The following is a 26,941-nucleotide window of genomic DNA, read 5'->3' as shown; positions in this document are numbered from 1 at the left end:
ACACACTCAAGTGTGTGAAAGAGGGTTTTGAAGATATGCGGTGTTAGGGGTTTGGGTCAATACAAAACAAAATCCCAGCGCCAAGCAGATGGCTGTTTATGGCAGGCACCGGACACCAGGCGCCATGTCTATTATCTTAACTTCCCTAGGGGACAAGACAGATAGAGCATGCTACCTCAGGGTCAATGAGGCACCTTTCTTTTGCAGATTAGCTCCGCTCTGGGCAATTTCACCCTATGTGGTGGTCTATTACCCTGTTTAGCTATTCTGGACGCTTTCGTCCTAAGCCTTGTTAACCCACTGGTGCAAGCTCAGGGAATTCTTGAACTTATTTCCCACATGAATCAACAGCTAGATGAAGAGATACATAGAGGGAGGTCTGGGGAAAGGGTGTGGAGCTCTCATGCCTTCTCTAGGCCCACCATTCTTCCCAAATCTCCACCTGTTCACCACCAACCGGGAAGCTCTCCAAACCCAGTCCCTTTGGTTTTTTTTCAGTCCCTTTGCTTTTTTTTATGGAGGCCTCATCGATAGTCACTATTGACTAAATCATTGGCTGATTCAACCTCCAGCCTCTCTCCCCTTCCCAGAGGTGGGGGTGGGGCCAGGGCTGAAAGTTCCAGTTCCCTGATTACAGGGTTGGTTTTCCTGTCAACTAGCCCTGCCCTTGGATGGGGTCTAAAAGTCACCATCATTAATAACAAGACACCCCTTTTACATGTATGGCTCTAAGGAGTTTTTAGGAACTGTGGATGAAGAGTAAATATAACTGAGAAATATATATATATGTGTGTACATATATAAACATACACACACACGCATATATATATATATATACACATGATTTGAATGATGAAATATATTTCTTTTTTTTAATATGTATTTTTGAGAGGGAGAGAGGGAGAGAGAGGGAGACAGGGAGTGAGTGGACAAGGGACAGAGAGAGAGAGGGAGGCACAGAATCCAAAGCAGGCTCCAGGCTCTGAGCTGTCAGCAGAGACCCACATGGGGCTCGAATGCAGGAACTGTGGGATCGTGTCCTGAGCCAAATTCAGATGCTTAACCAACTGAGCCACCCAGGTGCCCCTGAAATATATATTTCTTATAAATCATTATATTACAGCTATAAATCCTGACTTTGACTTGTATTCAGAATTGAGCCCAGTTCCATTGAGTCTGAAATCTAGTGTCCCTATTGCAATAGTTCCTAAAGAAAATCTGTTTTTACTACTTAAAGCAGTCTGGTTCTGGTTTGGTGTTTTGTTTTTGTTTGCTTGTCTTTTAAAATTTATTGTCAAATTGGCTTACATACAACACCCAGTGCTCATCCCAACAAGTGCCCTCCTCCTCAATGCCCATCACCCACTTTCCCCTCTCCCCCACCCCCCATCAACCCTCAGTTTGTTCTCTGTATTTAAGAGTCTCTTATGGTTTGCCTCCCTCCCTTGTTTGTCTTTGTTTTTAACATACGTAAGCTTATGAATTAAGAAATATTATCAGGATAAGACAGTGTTGCTCCTGGATTGGAAATAGACTGGGAAGTGTTCTGTTTGAACCAGTGGCCCAGCACAACCCTTGTGTTATGCCCAGAATTCGTGATCCCCAAAGACCGCCAGGGAGCCGAGTCCGATGCAAAAGCAAAGAGCCTTTATTCGAGCTCGAGCTCAATCCCCTACCTGAACCGACGCAGCGGTGAAATGCCGGGGAGAGAGAGCTTCAAAAGCACAAAGGTTTTATAGGGGTCTAGGGGCAGTTGGTGAGGTAATGGCTGTGGCCTCAGGGCTGGGGAAGGGTGGGAGTCCTGTTACCCAGGTCGCTGGGCACGTTTTGATCAGGAAGTTTGAAAGGGTGAGTGGGAGGTTACTCAAGGGGAGGAGGCGTGGTCTGAGGTTTCTGCGATTTTCCCGGAAAAGGGGCCATGTCGGGACATAGTCATTCAAGGTGGAGGACACAGAACAAGATGGAGTCGGTCGGCATAGGTCCGCTCTTTCATTCCCCCCTTGTCATGTAGCTTGCGGACCCAATCATGGGACCAGCTGCATTTCTATTTTGTAATCTGGGAGTGTATGGTGACAAGGGGAACAGTTTGGAGGTCTACGCAAAGTTCTGGGAACCAAGTGTCCCTGGGGTGGCTCTGGGAGGTCTGATTAAGTATTGTCTCCGAGCTGGTGTCTATGATCTGCCAGGTGATGTCTTGGGGGGCATGGGGACTCCCGGCAGCATGAGCAGTGACAAGCAGAGCTAACAGAGTTACCAATATTAGGTGGGTCGAATGCACTGTAGCTTGAGCTTGAGCGGGTTGTGTTGGTCCCGACTGATGGCCCATCGCGTGTCAAAGTCCTTCCGAATCGAGGAGGGGTCCGCTGGCCGAACATGGGTGTGATGGACCCAGGTCACGATGCCATCTACTTTGAGAGCGGTGGGGGTTGTCACCACCACGATGTAGGGTCCCTTCCAGCGTGGCTCAAGGGTCTCTCGGTGGTGTCTCTTGACGTAAACCCAATCTTCCGGCCTGTACTGATGAGGTGTCGGGGTCTGGCCAGCCTCGTAGATGGCACGGAGGCGTGGCCAAATGTCCTCGTGCGCCTTCTGGAGCCCTCTCAAGGAAAGAAAAAGTTCTTGATCTTTAAACTCAGCAAAAGTTCAGCTCAAAGGTTGGGAATAGGGGGTGGCCTGCCAAACATGATCTCGTAGGGAGTAAAACCCAAGGTGTAAGGAGTGTTCCTAACCCGGTAAAGGGCATATGGTAGGAGAGTCACCCAGTCCCCGCCAGTCTCCATGGCTAATTTGGTAAGGGTCTCTTTTAGGGTTCTATTCATTCTTTCTACCTGTCCTGAGCTCTGGGGCCTATAAGCACAATGTAATTTCCAGTTTGCCCCCACCGCCTTGGCTACTGCCTGCGTTACCTATGAGATAAAAGCTGGTCCATTGTCTGATCCTATCGTGGCAGGAAAACCATACCTGGGTAAGATGTCTTCTAGTAGCTTCTTAGCCACCGTCTGAGCCGTTTCATGCTTGGTTTGGTATGCCTCCACCCAGCCAGAGAAGGTGTCTGTAAATACTAAAAGATATTTATAACCATACTTTCCTGGTTTGACTTCAGTGAAGTCGAGTTCCCATTGGGCTCCCGGTCTGGTGCCTCTGAGCCTGGTTCCGTTTTTATTTGATGTGGCTCTCGTGTTGGTGAGTTGGCAGGTCTTGCAGGCAGATATGACGTGTTCTATTTTGGTGTCCTGTTGGTGAATCTTGATTCCGGCATGTCGGATTAAGTCTTTTAATTTTCAGGCCCCCATGTGAGTAGACCGATGCATGTGCTCTAATATTGAGACTCGGAGCCGGTCTGGCAGCACGAGCTCCTTGTTAGGTGTATACCACCATCCCTTTATCTCCTGGGCCATGGGGAGTTTCTTGATCCTCTGTAACTCCTCCTGGGAGTATTTGGGCTGGTCTGGTAAAACTGGGTCTCCCAAGTCCGGTAGTTGTTAAGTCGTTTTCTAGCTCCCAATGTTAGCGCCTTGGTAAGGGCGATGAGCTCTGCTCGCTGGGCTGATGTTCCGGGGGGTAGAGCCTCCGCTCATACGGTGTCCGTTTTGTTGCCCACCGCTGTACCTGCATACCTGTGTCCATCCCGCACAAAGCTGCTGCCATCAGTGAACCAAGTAGCCTCGGCATCGGGGAGGGGCTGTTCGGTCAGGTCCATCTGGAATCCATGTACTTGTTTCAGGATTCCTGCACAGTCATGTAGTGGAGCACCTAGGTCAGGGTCAGGCAGCAGGGTTGCAGGATTGAGGGCTGCACTGGGGTGGAACCGCACTCGTGGAGGGTTGAGTAGGAGGCTCTGGTAATGAGTCACACGTGTGTTGCTCATCCATCTATCAGGAGGCTGTTTCAGGACCCCTTCAATGGCGTGTGGGGTCGCGATCCAGATCTCCTGTCCTAGGGTCAGTTTGTCTGCGTCCTTGACTAGGAGTGCTGTCGCCGCAATAATTCTTAGGCATGGCGGCCAGCTGGCAGCCACTGAGTCTAGTTTCTTGGACAGGTAGGCCACCGGGCGGTTCCAAGGGCCCAAGGCTTGAGTTAGAACCCCTTTTGCTATTCCCTTATGTTCGTCTACAAAGAGGTGGAAGGGCTTTGTAATGTCTGGTAGGCCCAGGGCTGGGGCACTTAGGAGGGCCTTTTTTAACTGATTAAAGGCAGTTTCTTCTTTTTTAGCCCATTTAAATGTTTTCCCCTCTTTGGTAGCTTCATATAGGGGCCTGGCGATCTCAGCAAAACCTGGAACCCAGAGGCAGCAGTAGCCGGCTGATCCTAAGAATTCCCTCACTTCTCTTCGGGAGGTGGGAGTAGGGATCTTTAGGACAGTTTCTTTTCTGGCATCTGATAACCACCGCTGTCCGCCCTCCAGGATATATCCCAGGTAACTTACCCTCTCCCTGCATATCTGAGCCTTCTTCGCGGATGCCCGGTACCCTAAGGCTCCCAGGGTAGTCAGCACGTCCTGGGTCCCTCGCTCACAGTCTTTGGCCGTGTCGGCAGCAATCAGGATGTCATCTATGTACTGTAGAAGGGTGAGGCCAGGGTGCTCCCTTCTGTACTCACCCAGGTCCTCATGTAGTGCCTCGTCGAAGATGGTGGGCGAATTTTTGAATCCCTGAGGTAGCCGTGTCCAGGTGAGTTGCCCACTGTAGCCCTCCTCCGGATCATGCCACTCGAAGGCGAACAAGGGTTGGCTCTGGGGTGCCAGCGGCAGACTGAAGAAGGCGTCCTTTAAATCTAGTACAGTATACCAGACCTTGGAGGGCGCCAAGGAGCTCGAGAGTATATGGATTGGGAACAGTTGGGTGTGTGTCCGCGACCCTCTTATTTACTTCCCGGAGGTCTTGTACCGGTCGGTAGTCATTTGTGTGAGGCTTTTTGACCGGCAGTAGGGGGGTGTACCACGGAGACTGGCAAGGAACTAGTACCCCTAGGCTTCATAGTCTCTGGATGTGTGGCTGGATCCCCTTCCAGGCCTCCTGAGACATGGGGTATTGTTTGATCCTTACCGCACTTTCTCCTGGCTTGAGCTCTACCAAGACTGGGGTCCTGGGAGTGGCTAGTCCTATCCACCCCCCTACCCCCGTCTCTGCCCAAACCAAGGGGAATTCTTGTAGCCATCTGTCTATATTATCCTCTCTCGGGAGCGCCTCCTGGTGGAGGCGGTATTCATCCTCCAGTTTCATGGTCAGGACCTGGATGGGGTGGCCCTTGCCATCGGTGACCTGAGGCCCCCCTTGTCTGAAAGTTATCTGAGCTCCAATCTTGGTCAGTAAGTCCCATCCTAACAGCAGGTAGGGGCATTCTGGTATTACCATAAAGGAGTGGGATACCCGGCCCGTCCCCAAATCTACTGTTCTTCGGGTAGTCCATGAATACTGGCTCATACCAGTTGCCCCTTGTACCCAGGACTTCTTGCTAGCTAGTTTTCCTTGTGGGGTGCCGAGGACCAAATGTCGTGCTCCAGTGTCGATGAGGAAGTCAACAGGGGTCCCCTCCACTTTAAGAGTTACCCTGGGTTCGGGGAGAGGGTCCGAACCCCGACTCCCCTAATCACTCAGTTCATCTAGCTCTAGGACTTTTACTCGATCAGTCTTGCTTCCCTTCCTGCCGGCCTTTTTCGGACAATCTCGGGCCCAATGCCCTATCTCCTTACAGTATGCGCACTGATCTTTCTGCAGCCTCTGCTTCCCCCCCGTGGTGGTTCCTTTACCTTTTCTTGCATCGTTTGCCAGCTGCCGGAGACGGCGGTCTCGTTCCTCGGGGGAGTCAGCAGTGATAGCTAGTAGTATTCTGGCCAGGTCTCGGGTCTGCTTGTCCTCAGGAGACTCCCGGTTATTATATACCTTTTCGGCTACCACCAGTAAGTCCTGCAGACTTTTTTCTCCTAGTCTATCTATTTTCTGTAATTTTTTCCTAATGTCTATGGCCGATTGGTTTACAAAGGCCATGATAACAGCTGCCTTGCTTTCCGGAGCCTCTGGATCCATGGGGGTATAGGTACGGAATGCCTCCATGATCCGTTCTAAAAAGGCAGCCGGAGATTCATCTTTTCCCTGTTGCACATTTCCTACTTTGGCCAAATTGGTTGGCTTTCTAGCAGCCATTCGGAGACCCCCCATTAGAGTCTGGCGGTAGACCCGGAGCCTCTCCTTACCTTCTGCCGTGTTGAAATCCCACTGGGGCCGAGTTAAGGGGAAGGAGGCATCTATCTGAGCCTGGTTGGTGGTGGGATTCCCGTCTGCGCCCGGAACTAGTTTTCGGGCCTCATTGAGGATTCTTTCTCTTTCTTCAGTCGTGAACAGGACCTGCAAAAGCTGCTGGCAATCGTCCCACGTGGGCTGTTGAGTAAAAAGAACAGAGTCTAATAAATCAATAAGCCCTGCTGGTTTCTCGGAAAACTTAGGATTCTGAGCTTTCCAATTGTAGAGGTCACTAGTGGCGAAAGGCCAATAGTGATGGGGCTGATTCCCCTCCGTGTCTGGGGGTCCGGTGGCTCGCAGGGGCGGAATAGTGGAGTCGGCAGCGGAGGCGGATTGCTCCCTCTGAGCCCTTTGTCTGGTAAAGGGCGGGCTTCCCCCTGGAGCGTTTCCGCCTCCCGCTCTCGGAACGGCGTCTGCCTCCCCCGGAGGGGGTGGATGGTGTTCTTCCGGCATCCTAGGGTGGTTATACGGGGGAGGAACAATTAATTCTTCCTTAAAGTGATGAATCATAATACTTAGAGGAGTAGTCTGAGTCTGTCCCATAATGTCCATCCAGTAAGTCCACAGAACAAAACAGAGAAACACAGAAACAGACAAACAGAGGGCCCCTAGAAAGTCTTCCAACTCCATGGAAGCAAAACTGAAAGCTAGACGACGGCCTGGCGCTGACCGGCGGGAGCGACCTGCCTCGTCTCAGACCTTTGAGGGGATTCCACGTCCCTCCAAGACTGATGAGGGGATTCCACGTCCCTCCAAAACCGATGAGGGGATTCCACGTCTCTCCAAAAGGGAGGATTGGAACGTCTTCTGAAACTCCTGGCCCGTGGTCCTCCAGTGCATCCACTTAGACCGCGTCGGGCACTACCAGAATTTCAGAAATGAGCTCACACAGAAAAGACGGAACAGACACTAACCGTGGCCAGTCAGGCTCTCCGGGTCGGGGGTCCCTTGAGGGTCTTGGGGATCCTGGGCCGAGCCCCCAAATGTTATGCCCAGAATTTGTGACCCCAAAGACCACCAGGGAGCCGAGTCCGATGCAAAAGCAAAGAGCCTTTATTTGAGCTAGCTCGAGCTCAATCCCCTACCTGCACCGACGCAGCGGTGAGATGCCGGGGAGAGAGAGCGAGTTTCAAAAGCACAAAGGTTTTATAGGGGTCTAGGGGCAGTTGGTGAGGTAATGGCTGTGGCCTCAGCCGATTGGCTGGGGAAGGGTCGTGGCCTTGGCGGATTGGCTGGGGAAGAGTCGGAGTCCTGTTACGCAGGTCGCTGGGCACGTTTTGATCGGGAAGTTTGAAAGGGTGAGCGGGAGGTTACTCAAGGGGAGGAGGCGTGGTCTGAGGTTTCTGCGATTTTCCTGGAAAAGGGGCCATGTCCGGGACATAGTCACTCAAGGTGGAGGACACAGAACAAGATGGAGTCGGCCGGCATAGGTCCGCTCTTTCTCTTGTTCACCTAAAATTTCTCCTGAAAGATGCCCCTCATAGCCTTGTCTGGAGTGTTTTCCTCTCTCCACCTTGAGGAAATAAACTGAGGCTCACAAAGTGAACTCTAAAGCTTCAGTCCATATATATTTGTAAAGAATCAAAATAGCATCTATTAGCTCCCACCTAATAGGGAACATATTTTGTATCAGACTGGCATTGGGATATTTTCCAGCTTTGGAGGACATCCAAAATCAGGTCTCTAAACATCCATGATACTACACTTCATGGAAATCGGAGGGCGTCTCTTTAAGAAGAGCGAAATTCCCTCCAGTTCTCAGAGCTTGGCGGGGGCGGGGGGCGGGGGGGGGGGGGAGGCACCATTTCTCAGCGTCTACCCCTTCCTAGGTTCGTGCTCCACGCATGCAGGGAGCGCGTCTCACTAAGGTCCGAGGCTCCTGGGAACTACATTACCCAGATGCCCCTGCGTCGTGCATCTGCAAGCGCTGGGCCAATGAAGGCCCTGGACAGACGCCTTTCTGAGAGGGGGGAATCGCCCAGACGGGACTTCCGGCTTCTCTTGGCAGTGGTCCTTTTTATCACTCTTGAGCCTGGCCGTTTGATCCGATTCTTAAATAATTGTTGGAGCCCAAGATAAAGTGAGCGGGAGGCATGAAAGTAAATGTGTTCCCACCGACAGAGGCGGTGCCGAGACTTGGTGAGAGTGCCGCCTGGGGTGATACTGTGTGTTTGGCTGAGGCTGCAGCACTGTGGCCTGGTTCCTGGCAACTCCCGGCTTTGCCTTGAGGGTCCTGTGTGCCCTGATGGAGCCAGTGCAAGTTGGTACTGTATCCCTCACACCCACATCAGTGGGAATCCCATCTCTGAATCCCAAAGACCCGGATGAGTCCCTATGCAGTTCGCTTTCAGTCACGCCCTTTGTTCGGGACTGTGGCGCCTTCCTGGCCGGGATGCCCATTTTTGACTTTCGGTGTGATAAGGAGTTGAATAGTGTTACAGGCAGAGGGACTGTCACGTGCAGAGGCTTGTAAGTGCTACTGAGTGGAGTGTTCGGGGAAACCTGCAGCCTGTTTCCTGTATACAGGAAACAGATAGTGAGTGGTGTGGCAGCCTGAGCAGTTAGGCTTTCATTCCGAGGGCCATGGAGAGTTTTGAATCGAGAGACCTGATGTGAGATAGGATTTTAAAAGGTTCCCAAAGGCCGCTAAGTGTGCAAGGGACTTTGGGGAGGGATGATGAGAGGAAGTGGGGAAAGTTTGAGAAAGTTCCTGTAACAGAGTCTGGGAGCACTACCATGAGGCTGGACCAGAGGGGTAGCCAGAGGACTGTCAAAGTAAAACTCCCCCCTGGGCAAAGTTGAAACAAGCAAGGAAGACAATTCAAGGCTATTGCAGTAGGAGAGAGGGACTGAATTCAACTCCAATGAAATGAAAGGCAGGAGGGTTTTTAAGTGCTGGAGTGAGCCATTGGAAAAGTGCTGGAGGACGTCAGATGGGGAGGTTGATCAGTGGGATCTGCGGGGCATAGGGAGTTACTCCTGAGATCGCACGTCCTTTTCTCTGTGATTAAGACGTATGTGTTTTCTAATTGGTATTTATAGAAGTTAGACTTCTCCTGGCCCACGGAGACTGAGAGATAGGGCTGCTGTGTCTTTTGGTGTTCACATGGCAAAGAGATGGTTCCCAAGTCCTTGAGAAAGTCATTTCCTGGGTTGAAAACTGGGCCAGGAGAAGATTTACATATATTTGGGGGAAAAAAAATGGAGAAAGAATTTACAATTGCAAGATTCCTAAAGTAAATGCTCTAAGAAAAGGGAGTTTAGGAGCCTATAGTCAGGAAGAAACCTGATTGACACTTAGTCAAGCTGAGGAAATGCTAAGGCTGTCTTGGTAAGGGGGTAGAAATGATACAAGGTAGACCCTAAGGAAAGAGGACTATCATCTGCCCACCTCCCAAGGCCTATCCTCCCTACCCCCTATTTTTAGCTTAGGGGGACACCATTTGTTTTAAAATTAAGCAATCACTGTTTCTCTAAATGTGTTCCTATAGGTAGTCAATTAAAATTTAAAATGGATTTAGCAAGGTAAATTAAAAAAAATTTTTTTTTAACCTTTATTTTTGAGAAGGAGACAGCGCGAGCGGGGGAGGAGCAGAGAGAAAGGGAGTCAGAATCTGAAGCAGGCTCCAGGCTCCAAGCTGTCAGCACAGAGCCCGATACAGGGCTCAAACTCACAAACCGTGAGATCATGACGAAGTCAGATGCCTAACCGATGGAGCCACCCTGGTGCCCTGAGCAAGGTAAAATTTTAAAAGCAATTAATACTTGGTTTACCCTTAATACGCAGCTAAGCAGTGCACTAATATACTAAAATCAAAAGTGTTAAATGTCATATTTTCTTAAATGAATAAAATACCCGAAACATTCAGAATTTCAAAATCCATCACTTAATTTGCATTGAGAACAATGACAAATATGATAGTCATAGCACACACTCAGCACTTAATATGGACTAATGTGTTTGATCCCAACAGCAGCCCTATGAGGATGGTTCCCTTAACTATCCCCATTTTACAGAAGAAGACACTGAAGCAAGGAGAGGTTGAATTGTCCCAAATCACACAGCTGATGAGGTCAAGCTAATGACTGAGGCTTCTAAATTAGACATTCAAATGGAGGTCACCTTGATTCAGGGCAGTGATGAAGGTTTGGATGAACCCTTGAGACCCTACCATGGATACGTATCACTCACAGTCTTATTCTTCTCACAGGGACCCATGGCTGCAGAAATGTTTGTGGATCATGCACAGGTGAGTGGGGGGTATCTCAGTCCCTCACCCACCCCATCTTTACCCATATAGTCTCTGGGGTGTCCTGGAATGCTGTACCTGCCACCCTCATGGCTATTGGGACTGGGGCCCCTGGATTCCTTGAGATTCAAGGTCCTGAACCCACACCAGGCATTATATGAAGGGGTTTCCATTTCTGACAACCAAGAGAATGCTATTTAGGGGTGTTATAGACACAGAGATCAGCATTTGCAGATACTTGGAGGTGAAACTGAGTTGGCAGGATTCAGGGAACTGCACGTCTCCAATACGTTTGGTGGGACCAAGGAGCAAAAATGTAGGAATCAGGTCTAGAATGGCAGTCTCAGGAACTATGCCTCTATTCTGAGGATGTTAGGAATGTTAGAACATTCAGAGTAGAGAAGGGAGGTCATTTGAATCAGGTCTTAACAGATTTCCTCTGGCTGCAGACTGGAGAACAGAGAGTAGGGGTGGGGGAGGAAGGTACTGAATAGTCCAGATAAGTATTGGTAATGACTGGATCAGGATGTTGGTTGTGGAGGCAGGGGAAAAACGTATGGCTTCTGGGTTGGTTTGTAAATTAGGTCTGACTACTTTGTGATATGGATGATTAAAGAGAAAGAGAGGAGCTGGAGATAATTCCAAGGGTTGTGGCTTTTGCAACTGGAAGAAAAGAATTACCCTCTATTGAGATGGAGAAGTCATTTGTAGTGTTATGGAACCAGGCTGGAACGCTGGTGGAAAAACCAGGCGGCACTCGGAGATCTTGGTGGATTGGAGATTTATTTAACATCGGTGGGCGGGCTCAGAGGAGACCGTTTCTCCAAAGATCTGAATCCCGGATGGAGGGTGGAAGGGCAATTTATAGTTGTCAGCTTCCATATCTGTGGCGGGTTTTCCCCGCGCAGCAAACAGGGCAAGAAGAACCGGGAAGAGGGGTCTCTAAGCTAGAGACCAGAGCTTGTTTTAGTCCCGTCGCCATCTTATGGTATAAAACTTTATTCATTTTCCCAACAGTATGAATAACTTTCAGAGGGAATATCAGGAGTTTGGTTCAAACCTGTTGAGTGTGAGAAGTTCCGGAGACTTCTGAGTGGAGGCATTGAATGGACGGCAAGATGCACATGTCTGGATTTGAGGGTAAGGGCTCAAGTTCCAGACACCACGAGGTGATGTCCTATATGGGGACCAGGGTAGAGCTGTGAGTCACATTTGGGAAGGGACATCTTCAGGTCATGGTGACTGAGGGGCAGAGAAGGGGAGGACAAGGCCAGAGGACTGGATCTGTGCCTTGGGCACCTGAGTGGTGTTGGTGAGCATCACAAAGACAGCTGAAGGAGGGTGGTGGCCGTGGGGGAGGAGGTGGGGCTTGTGAGGGTTTGAGGCTTCCACAGAGGAGTGCACATGGGATGGATGTGGAAGCACAACAGTAACGGGAGTGAGACGACAGTGAGGCCAAGGCCAGTGCTTCCTCAGCCCTCTGCGGGCTGGCCAGGCTTTTGTGGTGACCTTGTGGGGCCTGGAGAGGTTTACACAGGCTGGTAGACGAGCTCAGGAACACACAAGGCCAGGGGACAGTGGTGGGAGTGCTGGGTGAGGCTTGAGTGGAAAGAGGGAGGCCGAGACTAGTGAGGGGACAGTGTGTGCAGCACAGCAGCAGAAGGGCCTTAAGGTGTGGACCCCTGAATGTGGTTCCAGGTGGGTGAGGCCGAAGCAGGAAAGGATGTGGTGCAGAGGCCTTTAAAGCAGGGCTGGGGGCTTCCCCTGCCAGTGTGGGCCACCCGGGGACCAGCGCAGGATGGATCTTCATTGTATTTGCCAAGTGCTCTTTGGGTGCCAAGGGAAGAGTGGAACATGGGGAGGCCAGGGACATACCCTGGATGGGGGCTGGGGTGGAGGAGGTGGGCGTGACCATGGGGGTGATGGATGGGAGGGCAATATGGTCCATGGAGTGATGAGTCAGTGGAGAGAGGGAGAACTGAGGGTCCCGGGGCCTCACTCCTAGCAGCTTAAGGGAGAAAGCTGAACCCGTGTTTGCTTGTGTCTCAGAGGCATGATCTGGGAACCCCTGGGGAATGTGCTGGCAGCAGAGGAGGTGGAGCCTTTCATGCCATGCCTAGTGCTTGAATGACATTTATTTATTTGCCATCATGCCTGTGTGGGAATGATATGGGGTGACACAGGAATCAGTAAGAAGGAGGAGAGAGCTAGCACCAGGAGCATCCGGGCCTTGTCGATCCTGTGAGGGGATGTGCATGGAGTGGATGTCTGGGGGGTAGACGGAGGGTCCCAGTGAGCGGTGGCTCAGGGCCACTGCTCTCCCCATCATGGTGGGCTGTTGTGACCTTGGAGCATGTGGCCGTGGACTGGTCTCAGGAGGAGCGGGAGCTCCTTGACAGGGCTCAGAGACTCCTACCGTGCTCTGGTGCTAGAGAACTTTGCACTTGTGGCCTCACTGGGTAAGTCTTTCACGCTCACCCCGGCGTCCTTGGCCAGGCTCTTTCATTCTTCGTTTCTGCTCTTTTACTTCCATCCCCTAACATTTAATTTTTTGACGGCACAGTTTGCATCTTTTTATGTTGTATATCCATTAACTAAATTACGTAGCTATGATTATCTTAAATACTTTTTTTCTTTTAACCCTTGTACTAGAGTTAAGTGATTTATACATCACTATTACAGTATTAGAGTATTCTGAATTTGACTACATATTTACCTTTACCAGTAATTTGATACTTTTATATGGTTTCATGCTACTAATTAGCGTCTGTTCATTTCAGCTTGAAGAACTCCCTTTGGTGTTTCTTGTAGAGTAGGCCTAGCTGTCATGGATTCACTCAGCTTTGTGTTTCTGGGAAAATCTTTATCTCTTCCTCATTCTGAAGGACAGCTGTGCTGGGTAAAGTATAAATATTGGTTATCACATGTTCCCCCAGCACTTTGAATATATCATCCTACTCTTTCCTGCAAGGTTTCTTTTGAGAAATAGGGATGTAGGTTTATGTGGGTTCCTTTGGATGAGATGACCTTTTCCTTTTGCTGCCTTCAGAATTCTGTTTTTGACTTATGACGGTTTTATTATAATATGGCTTGGTGAAGTTTTCTTTGAGTTTAATCTATATGGGGACCTTTGAGGTTCCTGTACCTGAACATCCATATCTCCTCCCTGAGAGGTTTTTAGCCATTATGTGTTAAATAAGCTTTTTGCCTCCCTCTCTCTCTTTTTTTCTGTGATTCCCATAATGCAAATACTGTTTATTTGTTGGTGTCCCATAATGCACAGAGGCCTTCACTCTTTTTCATTCTTTTTTCTTTCTGATGGGGGAATTTCAAATGACCTGTTTTTGAGTTCACAGATTCTTTCTTCTGGTTGGTCAAGTCTGTTGTTGATAACCTCTATTGCCATTTTCATTTCATTCATTGTATTCTTCAGCTCCAGAATTTCTGTTTGTTTTATTATTATTATTTCAGTCTGCCTGTTGAACTTCGCAGTTTGCTCCTGTATCATTCTCTGGAATTTATTGAATTTTCTGTGTTCTCTTATAGATTGCTGGGCTTCCTTAAAATTATTTTGAATTCATTGTTCAGCAGTTCATAAATCTCCATTTTTCCTCCTGGTCACTTATCAGAAATTACTCATTTCTGAGTGTTTGAAGTGCGTGTTTCCTGTAGCCTGCATTAGCATCTGTATATTTGGTTGAAAGTCACCCCTTCTAGACTTTACAGACTGGGGGTCACCCCTTCCAGACTTTACGGACTGGTGTGCGTGGGGAAAGACCTTCCCTGGTAGGTGAGTGCAAGGGCACCAGCTGGGTGGGGTGTGGCGGTTCCAGCTCTGGGGAAGGCCCAGCTGCATAGTCTCCACGCAGCCCTTTCCGTTGAGGCAGTGACAGTGAGGATTGCAGCAGTCCTCGACAGCCAGTGTTGTAAGGTGTCCACGGGGCCGACAAAGACCACTGGGATCTTTGGTGGCAAAAGTGCTGAGGACCACCTCATCTCTTTTCCTCTCATAGCCCATGTTGTGGCCAGGGGGATCCCTCTTGGTCGCAGGTGTGGCTTTCGGGCACCCTTGCGGTTGTGGTAGCACTGGTGTCCCGGGCATACATGCCATGGAACAGCCATGGACCTGGAGTCTGGAGTTGGGTGCTCACAGAGCAACAATGTCTCTGGGGTCTTGGGAACTGGCTAGCCTACGGATGCAGTGGTTCCGGTGTCTGAGGCACGGGCATGTGCAGAGCAGCCACAGAGCCGGGGACTGGAGCCCATGTACCAGTGGAGCAGCAGTGGCTTTGGGCGTTGGACGGTCTGAAGCAGCAGTGGCTCTCATGCCCGAGATGTGGGCACACGTGGAGAAGCTATGCATCTGAGATCTGAAGTGTCGGCACACGCAGAGCAGCAGACTCTGGGATCCAGGGCATATGCAGGCAGCGGCGGGGGGGGGGGGGGGCTGGCAGCCCTGGTCCCGGGGTAGCGTAATAGCAGCTCCCTCTGAGGGAAGGACCTGCAGCAGCGATGCCTTCCCCGAGGGTTCCAGGGTGGCACGGCTGTGGCGAAAACTGCTGGTGTCCTCTCTGGAACGGAGTATGGGTCTGTGCTGATTAATGCAAGGTTCTCTGCCGTAAAAGCCGCAGGTGTGGCTGATGTGGGGGATGTTTAAGTTCTCAATGGCAAGGGCTGCCAGGCTCCTTGCAGAGCAGGCTCTGAGGGTCAATGATGGCACCCACCATGTGGTTGATACTGATGAAAGGTCTCTGCCCCTTCTCTCTTCTGCTAGCCATCTCCGGACATCTCAGGTAAGCTGAGCTCCCCGGCAGTCAATCCTGTGAGATTAGTCCTCATTTTTTTGCTCTACTGTGTTACTGTAGGTTCTTTTTTTGTTTTGCTTTGTTTACTTATTTATTTTGAAAGAAAGCGTGAGCAGGGGAGGGGTAGAGAGAGAGAGGGAGAGAGAGGGGTAGAGAGAGAGGGGTAGAGAGAGGAGAGGGATGTGGGGCTTGAACCCATGAAACCATGAGATCATGACCTGAGCTGAAATCAAGAGTCAGACGCTTAACCAACTGAGCCCCCCAGGTGCCCCTGTAGGTTCTTAATTGAACTCTCGAGTCCTCTCCAAACTATTTTTAGTCGTGGATAGTTTTTTTAATTGTTGTTTTTCTGTGGGAGGATGAAGGCTTGTAGCTCCTACCCAGCCATCTTGATGACATCAATCTTCCCAGAGTCTCACGATGCAGTAGTGTGTGGACCACCTGCTACGGGTGCCTGTATGAGCCTGGACCTAAAATGTGATATTTTAACATATGTGTATACCTGTGAAACCACCATAATAATGATAATGAATATATAGATCACCCTCAAAGTTACCTCATGACCCTTTATAGTCCCTGTCTTCCTTCCTGGCTCCTTATCCCCATGATCAGAGATTAACTGTCTTTCATTCTAGACTTGGTTGCCTTTTCTAGAATGTTATATAAATGGAATTATAAAATATTTATTCTTTTTTGTTTGTTATTTCTTTTCATTTTGTTCAATTATTTGGAATTCATTCAAGTCATATGTTTGAGTACTTCATTCTTTTTATTACTGAGTAGTGTTTTCTTGTATGAACATACCCTAATTTCTTATTCTGTTCATCTGTTAATGAACCTTTGGATTGATTCAAGTTTGAGGTTATTATAAAGCTGTTATGAACATTCATGAACCAGTCTTTTTGGGGGGTTAATACTTAGTGGTACAATGCCTGAATCAAGGGATTGGTGAGTGTTTGTCATTCTGTGAACTGACAAAACTGTCCCAAAGTGGTTTTACCATTTTACATTCCCATCAGCAACTGATGAGAGTTCTAGCTTCTCTGGAGCTTCATCGACACTTGGTAGGTCAATCTTTTTAATTTCAGCCATTCCCAGATGTGTGTAGTGATATCTCATTGTGACTCTAATTTGTATTCCCTTAGCAACTAGTGTTTTTAGAAATTTTACATACGATTAATGACACTCTCCTATTTTCTTCAGTGAATTGTCTGTTAAAATCTTTTCCTCATTTTAAAACATTTGTTTTGTTATTTTATTGAGTTTTAAGAATTCTTAATAAATTCTGGATGTGGGAAACCCGTTAGATATGTGGTTTGCCTATATAGGCATCCAGTGTGTGGCTTCTCTTTTCATCTCTTAACAGTGTCTTTCCTATGGCAGAAGTCTTTAATGTTAGTGAAGTCAGATTTGTCTTTTTTTTTTCTTTTATTGAACCCATTTTTTCAGTTATATAAAAGAAATCTGTATAACTCAAGAGAAAAAAACCTCTAATGTAAAGGAGGATCTATAGTTAGATTTATAATTCATTTTCAGTTAATTCTCCTTTATTGTGTGAGACATGGGGGTGAAAGTTCTCTTAAAAAAAGGACATCCGATTGTACCATCTAAATTAGTTGAAGAGTATGTTTTCTCACTGAATTGGCTTTGCACCTCTTAAAAAATCAGTTGCTCTTATGTGACGTTATTTTTGGATTTTCTATTCTGTTTCATTCATCTCTTTATCTGTACTTTGGCAAGTATCTTAAAGTCCTAATATGATTTTATAATATGTCTTGAAATTGGATAATATAGTCTTCTAACTCTGTTTTTCTTTTCCAATTTGTGTTGGCTATCCTAACTCTTGCATTTCCATATGGTTTTAGACCCCCTTGTCAACTTCTAATGAAAACATACTAGGATTTTGACTGGGATTGCTTTAGATTAATTTGAAGATAATTAACACATTAACAATAGTGAGTGTTTCAGTCCATAAAAACATATTTCCCTTTATTTAGATATTTAATTTTTCTCAGAAGTATTTTCTAGTTTTCTGTTTATATTTCTTGTACATTTTATCTCCAAATATTTCATGTCTGAGGCTCTTTTAAAAAGTATTTTTTGTGTCAATTTCCAGTTGTTCTTTGGTACCGTATAGAAGTGAAATTGCTTTATTTTTTATTATTTTTGTATTTTTAAATTTTCTTTCTTAAATTGAAGTATAATTAAAATACAGCATTATATTAGTATCAGGTGTTACAATATAAGGATTCAACAATTTTGTACATTACTCAGTGCTCTAAGTGTACTCTTAATCCTTTTCACCACCTCCCCTCTGGCAACCACCAGTTCTCTGTATTGAAGTATCTGTTTTGTTTGTCTCTTTTTTTCTTTGTTTGTTCCTTTGCTTTTAAAAATTCCAAATGTGCATGATCATATGGTATTTGTCTTTCTTTGGTTGACTTATTTCACATATCGGTTGCACTCTTAACTGTATGCCCCAGATCATGAGTACTTAAGTTCATGCAAAAACTTGTGCCCAAATGTTTATAGCAACTTTATTCATAATAGCCCCAATGTCATTCAGTAGGTGAATGCTTAAATAAACTGTGGTCCATCATACTATTTGGCAATAAAAAGTACCAAACTATTGATACATGCTACAACTTGAATGGTTTTCAAGGGAATTAAGCGCAAAGAGCCAATATCAATAGGGCACATAGTGTGTGGTTCCATTTATGTAATATTTTTAAAATCACAGATTAGTGGTTGCCAGAGAAGAACTAGGTAGCTAAGGAGGGAGGAAGGTGGCTGTGGTTATAAAAGGGATCCTTGTGATGGAACAGTTTTGTGTCTTGACTGTCACACAAATCTACACTTGACAAAATTGTGTAGATATAAACACACATGAGTACGTAAACTTGAAATATTAGCCTGGTGAACTGTATCATGTCAATTTTCTGGTCTTGATATTGTACTTTAGTTATGCAAGTTGATGCCAAGGGGGAAACTTATGGGTTATCTTTTTGTTTCTTACAACTGTGTGTGAATCTACAGTGACCTCAAAATGAAAAGTTAAATGAAAGTAAGGGGATGGAAAAAGATACACTACACTAACACTAGTCTAAACAACACTATTATGCCTATAGTGAAATCATACAAAGTAGGTTTATCAACAAAGAATATTACTAAAGTAAGTATATAAAAGACTGATAAAGAGGCCTTTTCTAAGAGATTATGATAATCATAAATGTGTATACACCTAACAACAAACTTTAAATTATTTAAACAATAAGTGAGAAGCTAAAGTAAAACATAGACTAATCCACAATTACAATAAAAAATTTCTGCAGTTTTCTCAATAATTGATAGAACAATTGAATGAATAATCGGTATGGATATAGAATCCTTGAAGAAATCAGTCAGCTAACTTGAACTAATTCACATTTATTTTTAGACTGCTCCATCCAACAACAGAATACACTTTCTTTTCAAGTACCCAAGAGATGTTCACCAAGATCACCATATTCTAGGAACTAAAATCTCAACAAATTTTAAATGATTAAAATCATGAATGTATTTCTCTGGTCACAAAGAAATTATACTAGAAATCATTAAAGTACATGATCTGGGAAAATCCATGAACATTTGGAAATTAGACAACATATTAATGAAGCCTCAGACACAGAATAATAAGGCAAATTAAGAAATACTTTTAACTGAACGAAAATGAAAATCCAATATAGAACTGATACATCTGCAAGTACAAATAGATGAATCCACTATTATAGTTGAAGACTTCAACACCCCTCTACAAAAAAAGAACAGATCTAACGGGCAGAAAATCAATGAGGACATAACTGAGCTTAAGAGCACCATCAGTTATTTATTCTGGTATACATAGCATCTATAGAATACGTCATCCAACAGTCGCAGAATACACATTCTTCTCAAGTGTGGAATATTCACCAAAGAGACCACATTCTGAGTCATAAAACACAATTTAAACTTAAAAGAATAGAAATCATGTAACATGTTTTCAGACTACCATGGAATTAAACTAGAAAAGATAGCTAGAAAATCTCAGAATATGTGGAGATTAAACAACACATTTCTAAACAATGCGTGGATCGAAGAGGAACTTTCAAGAGAAATTTTAAAATATTTTGAAATAAATGAAATGAAAATATAATCTACCTAAATTTGTGGGATGAAGAAAAATCTAAAATCAGTCATCTAAACCAGAAACTTTAGCAATTGAAGAAAGAAAGGAAAATTAAATCCAAAGTAAGAAGAAAAGAAACAATAAGAGGGTAGAAGTCAATGAAATTGAAAACAGGAAATCAACAGATAAAATCAACAAAACAAAAACTAATTATTTGAAATATCAACAAAATCAATAAGCTTCTAACTGGGCTAGTTCAAAAGAGAGAAGACACAAATTACTAATATCAGAAATGAAAGAGTTCACAGCACTACAGACTCCATGGATACTAAAAGGATAATAAAAGAATATTATAAACAACTCTATTCCACAAATTTAATAACTTAGATGAAATGAACCGATTCCTTAAAAGACACAGTCTGCCAAAATTCACGCAAGAAAAAACAAACTGAATAGGCTTTTTATGTCTATTAAAGAGTTTGAATCAATATTTAATAATCTTCCAAAACAGAAAGTACCAGCCCCAAGTAGTTTCACTGGTGAGTTCTACCAAATATTTAAGAAGTTATATCATTTCTCTACAATCTCATTCAGAGGATAGAGGCAGAAGGGATACTTTCTAATTCATTCTATGAGGCCAGCATTGCCCGAATACCAATGTTAGACAAAGACATTACAAGAAAAAAACTACAGATCAATATCTCCCATGAACATAAGTACAAAAATCAACAAAATATTAGCAAATCAAATCCAACAAGGTATGAGAAGTTCTAGACCTCAGCCAAGTGGGATTTATTCCAAGGATGCAGTCTGACATTGGAAAGTCAATTAATGTCATCCATCACATCAACAGACTAAAGGATAAAAATCGCATGATCATATCAATAGATGCATAAAGAGCATATGACAAAAATCTAGCATTCATTCATTATTTTAAAAAACCTCAGCAAAAAAAAAAAAAAACCCTCAGCAAAGTAGAAATAGAGGAGAGCTTTCTCAGCTTTATATAGAACAACTTCAAAAACACTACAAATAACATCATACTTAATGGTGAGCAGCTAGAAGCTTTCCTGCTAAGATCAGAAACAAGGTAAGAATATGCTTTCTCATCATTCCTTTTCAGCATAGTATGGGAAATCGTAACTTAGGCAATAAGGGAAGAAAAGGAAATAGAAATATTTAGGTTGGGAAGGAAGAAATGAAAATCTTTGTTTGTAGGTGACTATATTGTCTGTATAGAAAATCCTAAATAATCAAGAAAAAAAGAACTCCTGGAATTAATAAGTGATTATAGCAAAGTTTCAGAATATAAGTTAATATTCAAAAGTGTTAACTGCTTTCGTATATACCAGCAATGAACAATTGGAATTTAAAATTAAAAATAAAACCATTTATATTAGCTTCCCCCAAAATGAAATACTTGAGTGTAAATGTAACTATATATATATATATATATATATATATATATATATATATATATATATGACGTTTGTGAGTAAAACTACAAAACCAATGAATGGAATTAAAGAACTAAATAAATGTAGAGATACTCCATGTTCATGGGTAGGAAGATTCAGTATAGTCAAGATGTCAGTTCTTCCCAGCTTGATCTATAGATTAAATGCAATCACAGTGTAGATCCTAGCAAGTCATTTTGTGGATATTGGCAAACTGATCCTTAAGTTTAAGTTTGTATGAAGAGGCAAAGGAACTGGAATACCCAGCATAATATTGAAGGAGAACAGAGGACTGACAATACATAGTATAAAGCTATAGTAATCGAGACAGTAGGGTATTGGTGAGAAAATAGACAGATAAATGGAACAGAAAAGAAAGACCCACATAAATATCGTCAACTGATTTTTGGCAAAGCAGCAAAGGTAATTCAGTGGGAAAAAGATAGTCTTTTCTATAGTTGCTGCTGGACAATTGAACATCCACATCTAAAAAAAAAATAATCTGGACACAGACCTTATACCCTTCACAAAAATTAACTCAGAATGGTCACAAACCTAAATGCAGGAAACCAAACCAAACAAAAAACCCACAAAAACTCCTAGAAGATGGAGAATTAAAGTGACCTTGGGTTTGGTGATGATTATTTATTTATTTATTTTTATTTATTTAAAAAAATTTTTTTTACATTTACTTATTTTTGATAGAGACAGAGCACAAGTAGGGGCGGGGCAGAGAGAGAAAGAGACACAGAATCCGAAGCAGGCTCCAGGCTCCGAGCTGTCAGCATAGAGCCCGACGCGGGGCTCGAACTCACAAACCGCGAGATCACGACCTGAGCCGAAGTCAGACGTTTAACCGACTGGGCCACCCAGGTGCCCCTGGTGATGACTTTTTAGACATAACATCAAATGCACAGTTTGTGAAAGAAAACATCATTTAAACTTTATTCAAATTGAAAACTTAGGATTTGCAAAACATGGTGTTAAAAGAATGGGAAGACAAGCCACAGACTGGGAGAAAATCTTTGCAAAACACATATGTGATAAAGGACTGGTATCAAAAATATGGGAATTTCTTAAAACCCAACAATAATAACACAAAAAACTCAATTGAAAAGGGTATAATAGGTCAGAATAGACATGGCCCCAGAGAATATATACAGATGGCAAATAACCTCTGAAAAGATACTCAACTTCACGTGTTATTAGGAAATTACAAATTAAAAAACAATGAGATACCACTACACAACAATTAGAATGGCCAATATTCAAAACAGAAACACCAAACAAAGGAAGTGTGTGGAACAAGAGGAATCCTTCATTGTTGTTGGGAATGCAAAATAGTACAGTCACTCTGGAGACTGTTTGGCAGTTTTTTTTACAAAACTAAATACACTATTACCATCCGATCCAGCTGATATTTACCCAAATGAGTTGAAACATATGTCCCCATACAATACTTCCCATGAATAATTTCCCAAACCTGGAAGCAAGAAAGCTGCCCTTCAGTAGATGAGTGGAAAAACAAACTGATACAACTATAACATGGAATATTATTCAGTGATAAAAAGAAATGAGCTACCAAGCTACTAAAAGACATGGAAGAAACCCTTAATGGATATTGCTAAGTGAAGGAAGCCAATCTAAAAAGCTGCACACTGTATGGTTCCTGCTACATGACATTCTAGAAAGGAAAACCATGGAGACAGTAAAAAGATCAGTGTTTGCCATGGGATCAGAAAGAGGGAGGGAGGGATGAATACACAGGTGGAGCACAGAGGATTTTTAGGGCAGGTAAAACTATCCTGTATGATACTATAATGGTGAATACATGTCATTATACATTTGTCAAAAGCTAGAGAATATACAAAGAATGAAACCTAGCGGAAATTGTGGAAGTTAATTAATGATAATATATTCGCATTGGCTTCTCATTTGTAACAAATATACTAATGCAAAGGATTAATTATAAGAGAAATGGTATAGAGAGGGAGAAGGGGAGTTGGCTATGGAAAATCCCATGTTCTGTCACTTTTTTTTTTTTTTTTGTAAATCAAGAACTGCTTTAAAAAAAAAAGTCAAGTGGGTGATGGGCATTGAGGAGGGCACCTGTTGGGATGAGCACTGGTTGTCATATGGAAACCAATTTGACAATAAATTATATTTAATATATATATATATATATATATACACACACACATCTATATCTATATATCTATCTATATCTATATCTATATCTATATCTATATCTATATCTATATATGAGAAAAGTGTATTTAAAAAAATGTAGGAAACCAGAAATTAGACTGTGTTTCATTTTCAGCTAGGTGGAAGGGCCGAGAAGTGCCCCTTGAGGCCTCTGGCTGGACAGAGGTCTGAAAGGATGGAGAGGCCAGTTCTGGGACACTCTCTCACTCTGGAGTTCAGGGTAGACCGTGGACCAGGAAGGGAAGACCTGGACTGCAGGACCTGCTCTGCAGCCACAGCTGACAGTCAGGCTTCTGTGATCCTATGAGAATATTTTCATCTTGGGGCACCTGGGTGGCTCAGTCAGTTAAGCATCCAACTCGTGATTTCGGCTCAGGGCATGATCTTGTGGCTCCTGAGTGTGAGCCCCGTGTCAGGCTCCCCGCTGATAGTGCGGATTCTGCTTGAGATTCTCTGTCTCTGTCTCTCTCTCTCTCTCTCTCTCTCCCTCCCCTGCTCATGCTCTCTCTCAAAAATAAACAAACTTAAAAAAATTTTTTTCATCTTGCACTGAGAGGAAAACATTTTTCCTGAATTATTCTTGTGTAGAAATAAGTTGATCAGTGTTGACACAGAAAAACATACAACTTGAGAATCAGAGCCTTTAACAGTTGGAAAGGGCCCTGAAATTAGTAAAGTTTGCTGCCAACAGAAGAGAAATAAATGTTGCTCCTGTGCAACTTGCCTCTGCCCTTTGTGTATGAGGGGAGAAGCAGGACCAAGGGGGATGCCAGATTTCATGACACATAAGAGCCTTGTTGAAGGACACCAATATCACTTTAAAGTAAAAACAACAGGTTCTCATGAAAATTACAAACTTCCTATTATCATCTACACATAGGTTTACTTCAGCTAAGAGGACACTGGCAAATCACTAGTAAATTGAAACTGACACAGAAGCAGTCAGCAGGGGAAGGGGAGGCAGAGAGATCTATTTGTCTCTCGGACAGCTGGCAGTGTTTGGGGATAGACAAGAAGCCAAGCACCGGGAAAGGATGTCTTTTTTGGTGTCACTTTCTTCTTTTAGTTTTAACAAGGAAACTAAATGGAAGGCTTGCGGGCATCTGCTTGGCCAAGGCCAGAGCAGGCCCGTGTGTGACTTTGTGCCACAAGAGACAGGAGACTTTGTGTCTAGGAACCTCTTCCTTGTTTTGGAAAAGATCTTATCTCCGATCCCTGATATGTTAGGACAAGGTGAGACCACCCACCTCCTCCATCCTGAAAAGCATTGGGAGCACACAGTGAGAATTTAAAGTTGATGGCAACTCAGGAACCATGCTTGAATTCTGGAATCAGGCCTGCCTAAGAGTGTGTGTTTGGTGTATGGTGGTAGGGGAGGACAGTACAAGGAGTGCCTACATTTGGGGAGATGGTGGGAGGCATTAGCAATTTTTCTCAACCAGACAGGAAAAGGAAGAGGGGTTATACCGTTTCTGGGTAAAACTGGTTTTAATTTAATGCCAGGAAGAAGATGAGGGCTGCCTTACCATCACCTCAGTCCTTTCTAGAAGCTTCCTTTGATAAGTCTTGATTTCCTGGTGCTTCTTCCATAGTCACAAATCCAATGCACTTTATGTTGGAAGACAAGTTTACTACCTGCTGATCCCAGGTATTCTGCAGCATGTTGTGATTCCACAGGTACTCAGGACCTTGGAGGGTTTGTGGTAAAGCAGATACTCGTTCCGGTGGCTCTCACATGTCTCTCAGCCTTGATGTGGTTGGCTTGGTTGGCCATTTGTGCCTCGTGGCGGGCCTTGCTGAGCCTGTAAACCTCTGGCACTGACCCCCCAAAAAGACCCCTGTGTAATGAAAGTCCCCCTCATCTTCAGGAACATGGGCTTGTGACTGAGGCCAACGTTCATAGGGGAAGTGGGTCCGACTGAGCCCACGGTAGCCAGGATGCAGGGTACGGAACAAGGAGGAGAAGATCTCCACATGGTCGCTGAACTTCATGTCCGCATCCACACACACAAGGTAATCCGCTTCCTGGTGGAAGCGCTGCTGGGGAAAATTATCTCCGTGCGGTGAGTGGAGATGTCCTCCCAGCAGGCATGGCTCTGGACCTTGAGGATGATTGTCTGCCTTCCTTTTTGGATGTTAATGTGAGGAACGTGGTCTGGCCGGTCAGTGAAGACGTAGTAGTTCACCCTGTGTCCCGCCATGAAGTACATCTCTGCAGTTCCAGCAATATCTTCAGGTGGGTTTTGGGTCTTTTAGCAGGAAACGTGCTGAATCCAATGGTGGCATTCTGGAGCCGGAACTGCTCATTCAGGATGTCAGTTTTGAAAGTCCCCTCCCAGAGGATGGGAGCCAGCCGAGGGGTCATGACAAGGACATTTTCCCAGAGGGTGTCAGAACATCTGGCTGGAGATACGTCATCTTTGATGATTTTATACTTTCCAGGCCATGGATTTTGCTAATAACCTTTCTTGTCCCAGCTGAGCTGCTTCCTAGCATCTGGTTTCTTGGATTCAGGTAGTAGCAGCCAAAGAAGGCCAAGGCAAGAGCTATTAAAAGAAGGAAGCTCACTCAATGAAGCGAGTAACATTTTACGTCCTCTGAGAATATCCTCAGCAGCTGAGCCATGACCCCACTTTCAATATTACACCCTAAGTCTCCTGGATGCTGCTAAGGACCTGCACCTCCTCAAGGCTCCACTCACAGCAGCCTCCCCTGGGCAGAGTGAGGTGGAGCGCATTGACTATGAGGTGCTCATGCCCTCTGCTTCTCCTGAGGTCCCACCTCCATGCAAAGGGCCCCTGGAAACTGGGAGTTCAGGGTCACCGAGCTAAGTAAGATTCCTAGACTGGCAGAACATTGATAAATTCAGTTCTGATTTGAGGTTGTATCAGATAACCAGGTAGCAGGACTCAGTCAATGGGCCACTAGAACCTCCGGGCCAGCATGTAGGAGGGCAGTCCAGACTCCTGAAACTGGCTCATGGAGGCCACTGAGCAGGTAAAAGGCAGAGATTGTGATGAAAGCAGGGCAGGGCAGTAGCCACCAGAGAGCCTGAACAGGAGGGTAGAGGGCTTGTGCTCCAGCCTTCCCTTGACACTTACTGGCTGTGAGGTCTTTACATAAGCACAAAATTTCCTGAAAGTCAATAAAATTGAGAACAGAATGTCTTCAAGTTCACATCCAGGCAGGCTCATGTGGGCCATCATTCAAGAGGCCTGATTTGGTAACCATGCTGCAAGAGAGAGGATCTACAGATCAAGGATTGTTTTCCTTTATTCCTCTAAATAATCACTTAAAATTCCACTGAGCCCTTACTCTGCAGATTCCAGGCCTTATACTGTGGTCAGGATTAGGCTGCTAAACCTTATGGGCATTATGTTGCTGACTCCTCAAATCAAGGCCAGGGGCTGGATGGTACACTACCCTCAAGGTCTAAGTGGAGAGACACGCTCAGAGAGATGGGTGAACAGCCCATGACCGCATGGCCAGCTGGCAAGTGTCAACTAAGCAGCCAGACTCCAGGACTGGGTTCTTGGCCACCCTGTACTCTGATTCTCTGCCTTGCCTGTGTAGACTTTGCAGTTTCCTTTTTCCGGGCTCTTTCCCCCATCACGTTCCTTTGGTTTTCCCCCTTATGCTTGTCATGTCCGTTGACCCTAGGCAGGGCCCTCAAGGTGGAGAAGGGAACTTGATCCAGGGCGATTTTAGACTCAGGGCTTATTGTACTCTGCCCACACCTGTATCCCCCTCTGTGGTCCTAGGAGTTCCAAGCTTATGTCTCTTGGAAAATAAAACGTCTGGCACAGACTTCTGCAGCGCACTGTGGGACTAACAGTTG

General features: G+C 45.1%; 1 long non-coding RNA gene and 1 pseudogene across 1 annotated transcript; one reads left to right on the top strand and one right to left on the bottom strand.

The window, feature by feature from the left end:
• Positions 1–9,818: 9,818 nt before the first annotated feature.
• LOC109251528 (uncharacterized) lies at positions 9,819–11,815 on the top strand. The gene is made up of 3 exons (XR_002073566.2): positions 9,819–9,979; positions 10,451–10,489; positions 11,507–11,815. It is a non-coding gene; the product is annotated as an uncharacterized LOC109251528 (long non-coding RNA).
• Positions 11,816–24,636: 12,821 nt separating this feature from the next.
• On the bottom strand, positions 24,637–25,521 carry LOC109251546 (histo-blood group ABO system transferase 1-like; annotated as a pseudogene).
• Between the last annotated feature and the right edge of the window lie 1,420 nt (positions 25,522–26,941).

Source organism: Panthera pardus, unplaced genomic scaffold, assembly GCF_024362965.1.
Source record: "Panthera pardus isolate Hobbes unplaced genomic scaffold, ASM2436296v1 HiC_scaffold_18, whole genome shotgun sequence".
Lineage (NCBI taxonomy): Eukaryota > Metazoa > Chordata > Mammalia > Carnivora > Felidae > Panthera > Panthera pardus.
Note: the sequence above shows the minus strand (reverse complement) of the source record. Positions and strands in the feature narration are given on the sequence as shown.